The sequence below is a fragment of the Onychomys torridus genome, chromosome 14 (genome assembly GCF_903995425.1).
Source record: "Onychomys torridus chromosome 14, mOncTor1.1, whole genome shotgun sequence".
Taxonomy (NCBI): domain Eukaryota; kingdom Metazoa; phylum Chordata; class Mammalia; order Rodentia; family Cricetidae; genus Onychomys; species Onychomys torridus.
Window position 1 is genome coordinate 83,285,489 of NC_050456.1, and position 12,271 is coordinate 83,297,759.

A 12,271-nucleotide genomic window follows, 5' to 3' on the forward strand; every position below is an offset into this window, starting at 1 on the left:
TCAAAGATCATATAAGAGCAATTTTATTCTCCTCCTCAAATATAGAGAGACTTGACAACAATATTTGAAAGTTGCAGAAGATTGATCAAGAAGGTCTAGTTGCAGGCAAGCCTGAGGTATATAGAGAGACTCTGTCTCAGTAAACAAGGTGACACTCAGGTAAAGGGGCCTGTCACTAAGACTGGGCCTGAGTTCAAGCCCCAGGACACACATGTAGAAGGAGAGAATTAACTCCTGCAAATCATCTTCTCAACTCTGCACCATAGCATGTGTGCACCCCCAACTCCATGAACATGAAAAAATAACATAATAATAAATAAGTAAATAACATAAATGTTTTAAAGATTTATTTAGGGGTTGGGGATTTAGCTCAGTGGTAGAGCGCTTGCCTAGCAAGTGCAAGGCCCTGGGTTTGATCCTCAGCTCTAAAAAAAAAAAAAAAAAAAGATTTATTTAAACAAAACTAAACAAACATTTGAAAGTTGAATTTGAAAGCTTGAGGGGAAAGTTTTGACCTTAATAAATTACAAGTTAATTAAAAACCCAAGATTTATAATTTTGTTGTCCCAAACTGTCTTAAAGGTTTTAATGAACATTTGAAATTTTCACACTGAAACCCTTAAGACAGTTAAAGACATTGAGTTGAATGTAGATTATGTAGAAATTTTAGGTAATGACCCAAAATTTGATCTTTCCATGTGAGTTTCAGTTTTCTCTAACAACAAAATCAATCACCTATGGTGGGCACTGTATAGAAAGACTAACTCCTTAGGCTACGCACAAGAAAGAGATAGGGCTCCAGGGAACACATATGCAGTCCATGTAAAAATAAATTCAAAATTAATCATACGTTTTAAAGAAGGGACGAAAATTTGAGAGCCTTGTTTACTTTTATCTCCTCTATTGTTGGAGGGAGCAAATCCAGGACCTTGTGTTCTAAGCACAAGTTCTATCACAGAGTTGCATCGTTGGGCCAAGGCATTCCTTTTAAACTGCTCTGGGTTGTTTTCTGACTTATCAAGCCAGCCACTTTCAAGCCTACCCAAATTCTGATGGGTCTGTGAGAAACAGGATTTGATAGAATATCAACCATGGTATTCAAGCCTCTTTGTTTCCACTGTTCCAAAGTGAGTGGGGCCGAGTAGGATGCATGTAAGTAGATTTGGAATCTGCAAGCAAGGAATCCTCTCTCAGTGCTCCCTCAAGTAACTTAATCTCCCCTAGTTTCTTATCTATATGTAAAAATTTCATGATAATTCCTATAATATGAAGTTATTAAGAAGATTAAATGAACTTCTCTCCATAATAGGCACTTAATAATTAATTTGAAGTTCTTTCCTTCTGATTCAGTGATTATATTATCGTTTAGGTTAATTCTTAATTTTTCTTTTCTTCTAGTTCTAAATATATAGTGAGCAATCAAAGTAGGTCAAGGATCTTCTCCATGAGCAAATAATGGCTTGGGGGTCACAAGTAGCCGTTTTGGGTTTCAGGGTCTATATGCATGTAATTTTTAAAGCATTTTACTGTAACAGAAAGCAATTCAATTAAAATTTAACAAGGGGAGAATGTTTCTCTTTAGCTCCAAAAGAATCAGAGATTTGTGGTTTGAAGACTTCTCCACCTAACTGAGTCAGGAGTTTGTCCAGCAAAAGGAGCAGGCATCAGAGCTGGCTCTTTGAGATAGTGTAGAAGAAAGTAGGGAAACTCTCAAGGCTGGGGTCTGCAGCACTGCTTCCCAGTGTGCTCATTCTACACAGTGATTGGGGTGGTGCTGCCAGCACATGTTAGGAGGGGATGTGATGAGTACCTAGCAAGAGAGAAGGCATTCTGAAAAGAAACAAGGAAATCAAAAGGCAAAGGGGTTGAGAGGAGTCCTAGTATAAATGTCAGCATCACCAAGATCATCATTGTACTCTTCAGGGAGTTGTGTCCCCAGAATTTTTCTTTTTCCAGACATAGTGAGCAGTTTGGGAAAATCTGGATGAACATAGAGGAAGCAATGTCTATCAACAAGCACAGGCACAATGGCATTATTGGCAAGGCCAGGTGTGTTATCTTCCCATAGCCTGTGTTTGAAAGACACCACAAAGCATTCTCACTAAATATTCCAAATTCATGGCCATTTCCTGACAGATCATGTGGATGTGAACACCATCACCAGAAAAAACTAGCAAGCATTTGTAGTGGGTAGCCATCCCAGCATTGGCCTGGAAGTTCCAACCCCCATTGAGGCTTTAGTAATGGTCACGCCCACAAGGCGGGGCTGAGGGAGGAAGCAGAAGACCCAGGATGGAGAGGCGAGGTCTCGCTTGGTTCTGGGACCCTGGATGCTGGAGGTAGAGCGAGCAGAGTTCTCCAGAGAACACCGCCGGACTGCGCCATACCTTTACCAGACCCTACAACCTATCCCTTCGTTTGTAAGTTACCCCACAAAATAAACCTCCCTTTTAACTAACTACATGAAGTGGCCTTAATAGTTTCACCAATAAGCATTTCTTATGAGTAGGAAGTTCGGGGGAACAAGCAAAATGAAGGTATCCATGACTGGATGAGCTGTGAGGCTCACAACAACTATAGCAATGATAAATTTTCATCAGGGTACATACAAAGCCATCCACAGACAAGTGTAAAAGTGAGGTGGCTTTGCTCCTCTTTCAATCAAGCCAAACCTGAATGTGTTTAAAGGATGCCATCAATTGAATGAAAAGATAGGCCAAGATAGCAGGAGGAAAGTGATGGTTGGAAGCATGGAGGTCAGTGGGGAAAGGTACTGTAATTGTCTTCAAACACGTGTAGGCCTATTACAGAGGGATGTTGGCTTTTTGTGGTTGTTTTATGCACTTACAGAGGCTAGAATTAAGATCAGTACGTGAATGCCATCAGGAGATGTATTTGGCACCATATAAAAAAGCACTTTCCTGGAAGGGAGACTGTTGTTCAAAGGATAAACCAAGTTTCAAATAAAAAAATTTGTGGAGAATTAGAAGCCTGAGAAATGAAACACGTAGGCTAGAGGGTGTCCTTTTATGGGAGGTCTTTAACATCCTCTTGGGAGTGTTCTAAAGCAGGTTTTATATTTCTGAGAGTAAGTGTGGATCTAGATTAGTGGAGATTTGACTGCCTGAAATTAGGGGAGAGGTACTCTTTAAGAACAAAGAACCTGGAGACTGTGGCCAATGGATATTATGGATTCCAGGAAGAGGGAAGAGCAGGTAAATGAGGTAGGGGACTGACAGTGTTCGGCTGATCCTTCCTCCCTGAGGACAGATCTGTTGGGAGCAGGACTATAAAAAGGCAAGTATTTCAGAAGGTTGAGAGTCAAGGCCTTTTTGCTAGCTATTATCAGGGTCTCCTGAGCCAAAGAGAGCACACAGCTCTTCTGAAATTGTGTTTGTGCCCCAGATGAAAGTGAATTCTGTTTGGGCATGAGACGTTTTTGTATGTACAAAGTAAAAAACAACTCAGGGCCTCCTGTTGACAAAACTGACAAAACCAGAGTAATCTGGAAGGAGGTAGCTCATGTCCCACAGAAACAGAGGCATGACCCCACCACTGGGCACGGAAGCTGTGTCTTCTACTCCTCAGGGATTAAAGTGACAAAAAGTAAATAAATGAAAGTAGATTCCTGCTCTTAAAGAATACAAGTTATGAATTAAAAAATCAGATATCAAAGCTTGGAGGAGTTTTGTGTTTGTTGTTTGGTTTGGTTTTTGTTTTGTTCTGGAAATTTAAGCTTTGTTAGCAGTTAGGTAAATTCATATCAAGAGAGTCAGTTGGTATCAGTTAACTGCAACCTGTATTTATTTTCAAATAAGTTTCTGGTATCTATGGGAAAGCATGAAGGTAATAGAGAGAAGAAATGAAGTTAGACCTACCTAGTTTCCTATCTTCCTTAGTCTTTGACTAGTTGGATAAATTTGGGCAAACCCCCTAACACTTGATGAGTCTCAGTTTCTTCAATGACAAGACTGAAGCAATGATTGCAATCCCATGCATTTTTAGAGGGAAATTAAATTACATATGTAAATGACCAATAAGTAAGAGTTGTGTAATTAATTAATTATAGTCAAATTGAGTAAGATCTGAGTAGTCATCAGGAAGGGCTTTTTAAAATTGCTATTTGTAGTTTTCATCTGTCATCATGAAGATAATGAATGAAATTGTTCCTCATCCTCCAGTTTAACATGTAAGCCATGAAGTTCACAAAATGTCACCATGCTTCAGTATTCAAGAGACTCACTGCATGGCTAATACTAGCTTGTGAACAGACGGAGCAATCACCGTAGCCTCGCCAGCCAACATCAGCATCCTGTTCTCCCTTCACTCTTGCCAAGATTAGAATTAGAATAAAAGACTAGAGTATTTCTAGTTATTTACTTTCCAGGAAGCAGTCAACAAAGGTTATCTGCACATTGATGGGTCACATTATTCATGAAGTAGTAGCTTAGTAGGTATCCTTGTGCATCACACAACTCTAGACATCTTTTACCTAGAGCACTTTAGCTACTCAGAGTGGAGTCCTCTGTCCAGTAGCAATGGTGTCAACCAAGAGATGTTGAAGTGTAGCATCACAGACCCACTGGTGGATTTTAACAAGATCTCCAGGCCATTCATGCAGAGTCAAGTTGGATCCAGCCAAGTGCCAAACTAAACTATAATATATAATAACTTTCTCCTGATGTGGTGCATTTCTGAAGATCTCTCCTTTAGGCCCTTTGGGGCATTGCCTTTTATTCAGAGAAAGAAATAACTCTTTTTTCTTTCTATTATTATTATTATTATTATTATTATTATTATTATTACTATTATTATATTTGTGCTACAATTCCACACATCAGCCATGGGTTCCCCCGTCTTCCCCCTTCCTGTCCCCACCCTCCACTCCCATCTCCCCCAGGGCCAAGACTCCCCTGGGGATCCATCTAAACCTGGTGGATTCAGAACAGGCAGGTCCAGTCCCTCCCTTCAGGCCTAGAAAATTGGAAATCCATCTCCCCCAAGACCCAGCTGTAGCACTCTTGGGCATATACCCAAGGAATGCTCAATCATACCACAAGGGCATTTGCTCAGCTATGTTCATATCAGCATTGTTTGTAATAGCCAGAACCTGGAAACAACCTAGATGCCCTTCAACTGAAGAATGGATAAAGAAAATATGGTACATATACACAATGGAGTACTACTCAGCAGAGAAAAACAATGAGATCATGAGGTTTGCAGGCAAATGGATGGATCTAGAAAAAAATCATCCTGAGTGAGGTAACCCAGACTCAGAAGGACAAACATGGTATGTACTCACTCATAGGAGGATACTAGACGTAAAACAAAGATGACTGGACTGCTACACAACTCCAGGGAAGCTACCTAGAAAACGGAACCCTAGGAAAGACACAGGGATCACCCAATGACAGAGAAATGGATGAGATCTACATGAACAACCTGGATGACAGTGGGAGTAATGAAGGGCAAGGTTCGAGGGAAAGAGAGCTTAGGGGAGCAGGAGATGCCAGCAGGATCAAGAACAGAAAGGGAGAACAGGAATAAGAAGTAACTCTTAATGGGACACTTGCCTGCTGTTCCTGGGAGAAGGCTCAGCCATCTGACTCTCAATGCTTTATAATCACTGGGTTCTCTTGAGATGGGACAGTTCAAACTTGAGGTGGCCAGTCATACCCAGCAGAAGATCCAGTCATCCATCTTTCTGATCCCCATATTCCCTTCTAAGATATGGAAAAAGAAAAGTGGGGGCAGAGGTTGATTCCCTACCCCCCCCAAAGAGGCGCAATTCAATCCTTCTAAATACTCCCTCTCTCCCTTCACCCTCCCTTTCTTCTTTCTCCTTCTGGCTTTGCTCACTGTCTCCTACCAGGAAGCTGGGGGATAGTTCATTGGGAATGACTCCTGGGGAGCCTTAAGCAGTAGGATCAAGCAGCCATGCGTTTTCTAACACATTGCCAGACCTTGACTATGGTCTTGGGAAATCAGGAAAGAAGAGAAACTTATTTGGCCTTTGTTACTTTTAAACTAGTCTTAAAAAATAATGAAGTGAGTCAGTCTTCCATGTATCCCAGCACAGCTTACCAGAGATGAGGCAGGCATTTGAGAAGGCTTCTTCTGTTTAGGACAGTCGTTCCCTAGCATTGACTATGCATAAGTAGCAACAAGTATTCATTTAGCACATAGTAGTACTACTATATATTGATCCACTTCATCCTCCCAGTAACCCAGGTATCATGGTTGCTCCCATTTTACAGATGTAGAATCTGAGGCAGTCGGTTTAGTAATTTACAGGGTCACCTGGGGGTGGGAAGTGGCACCCTTGGGATGGGAGCTCAGAAGCTACATGTTAGAGATCCATCCTAACCTGCTTGTCTCTGAAACCTGCCAGAAAGGATGCCTGATTTGGGTGCTCTTCCTCCTCTGGCATTTATCTACCTAATTGCATTATGGTTCCCTACACAGCTCCTTTGTGCCAGTTGAGCGACAGACTTTAAATCACAAAAGCTGTGTATGACTTTGGTGAATGAGGTTCCTGTTTAACAGACCAGCCCAATTTCCAGATGAGAGAAGGAAGCATCTCACTGGCTCAGAAAGACTCTCCATGGCATGCATACTTATGAGAAAAGCAAACCAACCAGACGAAATGAGATAACCTGGTTAATCTCAACCGCAGAGAGACAGTTACCCTTTTTCTGAAGTGTGTTATCTAAAGGGTAAGATTTTCAAAATGGAACCAATTAAACTCATTTTCCCATTCTCAGCCACAGCTCTTTGCGCAGGGTGAAGCAAGCATACTGTTTACAAAGCACTTGCACAGATGTTTACTCCCTGATTTTACAGCACCCCAAAGAGGCTGAAAGGCTTGCCTAAAATAACACACAAACTAAGTGGCAGCATTTAGGCTACAGTCTGTCCCCTGAGGTGAAGAGGCAAGCAGGCTAGCTCCAGCTCCTCCTCTGTTCCTGAATGATAAAAGTAGGCTGAGTGGTGGCATAAGAAAAACCATCATACAGTAAAACTTGGAAATGTCTAGTCACACAGAATTAACAGCTTACAAGGAACAAGGGGCTCACCAGGCAGCACACACTCACCTAACAGTGCCACAGAATAGGATTTGTTTAGTCCCTCCAACAAACCCAGAGAAACATGGGGTAATTCCCATTTTTGGATGAAGAAATGGATGCAGAAAAGTTCAATAGTTTACCCAACTATTCTAGCAACCGGCAGACCTCAGAGTCAAACTCCAACATCTGGCGCCAGGGCTGCTCTCTTATTTTTGAAGGTCTCCTGTCCCTGCTGAAGAATTCATTTCCAACTGTTTGACAGAGAAGCCATCAGTCCCCCAGGAAAGAACGAGAGGACACAATGCCCTGTTGTGAGAAGAAATATTACCATGGGACTCTCACGTTAAGAGATTGCTTGGAAGATAATAAGACTATGTGCTGTGTGTCTGCTGGGGACATCGGTGAGAAATGGATTAAAGTCATCTTTAAAAGAGCAGTAATGCTTAATGCAGTGGCCCCTTATGGTTCCAAGATGCCTTCCTGGGAAGGGTCTGCCTCTGTTTTTTAACTTCAGAAGGAACTTGAATAAAATGTGTTTCCCCTTAAAGTTAATTAACAGGACTAGGGATATATCTCAATTTATAGAGAGTTTGTCTAGTGTGAATGAAGCTCTGTGTTTGGTCCCAGACCTGCATAAATCCAAGCAGGCATGGTACTATGTAGCACAATCTTAGCACTGTGGCAGTAGAGGAGGGATGATCAGAAGTTCACCATCATCCTTGGGTGTATCCTGAGAGCAAGGCCAGCCTGAGTGACATGAAACCCTATTCCCCACTGAAAAGCATTTTTTTTTAAATAAATAAATTCTATCAGCTTATATGATCTAAATACCTTCTCTATGTTAAGTTCTGTATCAAGTGATAGGGGAGCTCCAAAGACAAATAAAACCTTCAAAACTACTCCTGGGGGAACCAGAGAGGCAGAAAGACAATACCTCCACAAGAAAAGTTATAGGGCACAAGTTAAAAAGTTATAAAAAGTTCAACACAAGAACTGAGAGCTATAAGAAATTATTAAATGAATTCCATAGTTAATAACTGCCGGGAGTTTAAGACAAAAGGTGATCCCCTCAAACAACTGCAAAGGAAACCTTTGTACTGGAGAAGGGGTTTGACTCTGGTATTGAAGGATGCTGAAATGTGGTCAATTGTAGAGCTGGAGGGGAAGGGAAGGCTGTTCTAGACAGAATAGTATGAGCACAGACTTAGATGAAAATACTGGAAATGCACATTTGAGGGGAATGGGCGAATGGACTCAGAGTCTGACTGCACCTAGAGTCATTCCAAGGCTGACCTCTCTTGTTTCATCATGGCTGCTGTAGAAAATATCTGATGAGGTACCCTGGTACCGTACTTCACCTCTGCTGTGTCCTGCCTGTGTTGTCATTCAAGAAGTGTCTGTCTAGAAGTTGGTAATACCTAACCTATCCCATCTTCTCCACGGCTCACAGCACAAAGACAGGAATAATGGAAGCATCTTCTTGCCAGTTGTTTACAATGTCCTGTTTCAGATCCCTCTTTGTCCCACCTATACTTCCTGCCTGGATACTGGCCAATCAATTTTTTATTTTAACCAATAAGAATAATACATTTGACATACTTGAACATCCCACAGCATCCTGGAAAGGAGAAACTGCTGAGTGCCAGCCTTTTTCTCTCACACATATACAACTCGAGAAGCTCCCTCAGGTTCTGGCTGCCACATCTAGACCTGTTCTCACCATGATTTTCCTTGATGTGGTAGACTTCACCTCCACCTGTGAGCCCAAACAAATCCTTCCTTGCATTGTTTTTGTTGGGCCTTTTGGCTCTCAGCAAGAAAAGGAACTAATACAGCTCCCTAATGGTCCATAGACATTTTCCTAAACCTGTAGTTACCTTGGATTCCAGGAAGACAGTTCCCTGGCCCCCAATATGAGAGCTGTTATCAACAATTGCGAGGCTGCACCCTGGGGCAGAAATAATATCTCCTGAAGATCAGGTTGGCTTCTCAAACAAGAATTTTTTGGGACCTTGATAAACCAGAGCTGAGACATAGATTGGTGAGATCTCAAGTTGACTAAGATGCTTAATATTACATATCTCTTTCCACTTTTCTTGTACCTTCCCTAAAGTTTCTATCAGTACACCAAAGGAAGACGTGGGATCACTGGGCCCATCTGTTTCCCAACATGTTGATTGAATCTACTTTTCCTGCTTTTCACCATTGTCCTTTTAACTTGGTATATTGTGATGGGGTGTGTTGTGGATGTCTTTCTGTATGCTAGGAATATGTGTTGCTTTGATTGGTTGATAAATAAAATGCTGATTGCCAGTAGCTAGGCAGGAAGTATAAGTGGGACAAGCAGAGAGGATAATTCTAAGGGGAGGAAGGCTGAGTCAGCAGACGCCAGCCCACCATCCAGGGAGCAGCATGAAATGGCACACAGGTAAAGCCACGGAACATATGGCAACATACAGATTAACAGAAATGGGCTGAGTTTAAATGTAGGAGCTAGTCAGTGGTAGGCCTGAGCTAATGGCCAAGCAGTTTTAATTAATATAAGCTTCTGAGTGATTATTTTATAAGCGGCTGCAGAGTCCATGGGGCTGGGCAGAACCAGAGAAAACTTCAGCTACAGGGGTGACTGAGCCTAACCTGTTGGGACCACTAGATCCTGGAGTCTTCTCCTCAAATTCTCTTTACAGTCACTGAATGATGAAACCCATCAATATCTCACACTCTTCCTTGCCCTCAGCAGATGCCTCCTGTCTTGGCTTCATTCAAAAGCATTCTTATTTATGGTGGGCATGGTGGCACATGTCTCTAAACATAGCAAGACTTTATCTCAAAGTAATAATTATAGTAATAAATGTCTACTGTGGCATGTTATTACTGAACATTCTACCTTCTAGTAGCTGGTATCCCTAGAGAGATACACTGGGGTGGGGGTAGGAGACAAAACCAAAGTGAGTATATATAAAATTCCATGGCAATGGACAATGTAGTAGTTTGAATGAGAAAGACCCCCATAGGCTCATATATTAGGAGGTGTGGCCTTATTGGAAGAGATGTGTCCTTGTTGGAGGAGGTATGTTTCTGAGGCTTGACTTTGAGGTTTCAAAAAGCCCTGCCAGGCTCAATCTACCCAACTCAACCTGCCCCCCAGCACCTTCTTGTGGAGCAAATGTAAGCTACAGCTCTAATGCCATTATGACCATGGACTAGCCTTCTGAAACTGTAAGCAAGTCTTCAATTAAATGCTTCCTTTTATAAGTTGCCTTGGTCATTCTGTCTCTTCACAATAATGGAGCAGTAACTAAGATAGAGAATATGTAAGAAAATTAAGGGAGGGGAGATGTAGGTGAGATGGTGCTCAATAGAATGGGAACAGCAGGAGACCGGGAAGACAATGTTGAGGAAACTGTTGATCAAAAACAAATGAAAGACGACTTTCTTACTGAGAGAAAGGTTTTCCAGGCATACGGACAAGCAAGAGCAGAGGCCCTGAAGTGAAGACAAGTCTTGATAGAGGTGGACAAAAGAAGAGAGTCAGTGTGGCTGAATAGGATGGGCAAGTAGTAATGAAGTCAGACATGGGTAGAGCAGATTGTGAAAGTCTTGGTGCAGATACTGAAGCTACTTGGTGATAGGCAGGCAGCCAGGGCAGGATTTGAGTGGAGGAGTGTGATACAGTATGAAATATATTAGTCTTTGCCCCTTGTTTCTCTCACAGAACTCTTAAAACCTTTGGCATTTCCTGAGTGACAGGGATGTCTTTTGTTGTTTATAATGAGTCCCTTTTGATCACATTTAGGATTATGCTAATTAGGTGATTTAAGGCCCTGCTTCTGAATGAGGCCAGTCACTAGAAAGACTAAGTGATTAGAACATTAGAGGGATTGGACTGTAGTAAGCCCTTTCTACTAAACTAGGAAAAGGGATGGAGGGGTCCAAGAAATTAAGCTCCGTAAAAACTCTGATGGATACTCAGCAGTGGAGGGCCTCCCTAGCATGAGTGAAGCTCAAAGTTCAGTACCAGCAACATAAAGCAAGAACAGAGTCAGGAAGATCAAGATGTGATGACTTTTGGTGGTTCCATATTTGAAGGTGTGGGAGAGTAGCATCCCCAAAAGAACAAGAAGGCTCCAGGCCCCACCCTAAATACCTCACTTTGTCCATGTTCTTTATTCAGTGGATCATCTGTATTTGTTGTAATACCCTCTGTGATAAGCCAGGTAGTACAAGTGGTGTTCTACCTTGATCCATCCTAGCGTATTAGTTTAACCAACGCCAAGACTTATAGCCAACCAGTTGGAAACATTGGCGACAACCAACTGCTCGTGATTGGCATGTTATGGAGCAGTCTTATGGAACTGAGACCTCAACATGTGAGATACAAAACTATATCAAGGTAAATTGTGTTAGACCTGAGTTGAATCATTGCTTAGCCAGTTGATGTCCACCAGAGAATTTTTTGGTAAGTTGAGGGAAAAAACCATAGGTTAACCTCTAGGTTAAGAAGTGTTCGGTGTGGTATATCAGAGAAGAGAGAATCCCTTTGAAGTAATACTATCGGAACTTTTTAAGTTAATCTTTTTATGCTAATGTAGAGAACAGACAACAATGACAGGGAAATAGGCTCAGAAGCAACCTGCCATGATTTTGTACACATTTTGCATCTTCCAGGCCATGCCATCCTGCATACTCTCCAGGCAACCATCACCTTATGGCTAGTCTCTCCCTACCACTCAGTGAAGGTCATAGGCTTCTGCCCTGCAATACTCTTTTTCCCAAGACTGCTCATCAACTAGGATTTAACGCATTGTTGGATGCTGTCTTAGTTAGGTGTGGAGCTATTTTGTTTGTACTCCTTAACAAATGAAATTTACCCGAAGATCAGAGGACAGAGCCAGCCACTAAATTAAACATAGAGTCCAGGCAGTGGTGGCACACACTTTTAATCCTAGCACTTAGGAGGCAGAGCTCTGTCTGGATCTCTATGAGTTCAGAGCAACCCTGGACTATGTGAGATTAATCCAGTCTAAAAGAGAAACAGAGCCAGGCAGTGGTGGCACACACCTTTAATGCCAGCACTAGGAAGGTTGAGACAGGAAGTGATATGGCTGGGCAGAGAAAGGAATATAAGGCAGGAGGGGACAGGAGTTCGGTGCCCTTTCAGCTGAGAACTCAGAGGCATTCAGTCTGAGGATTCATGGAGACAA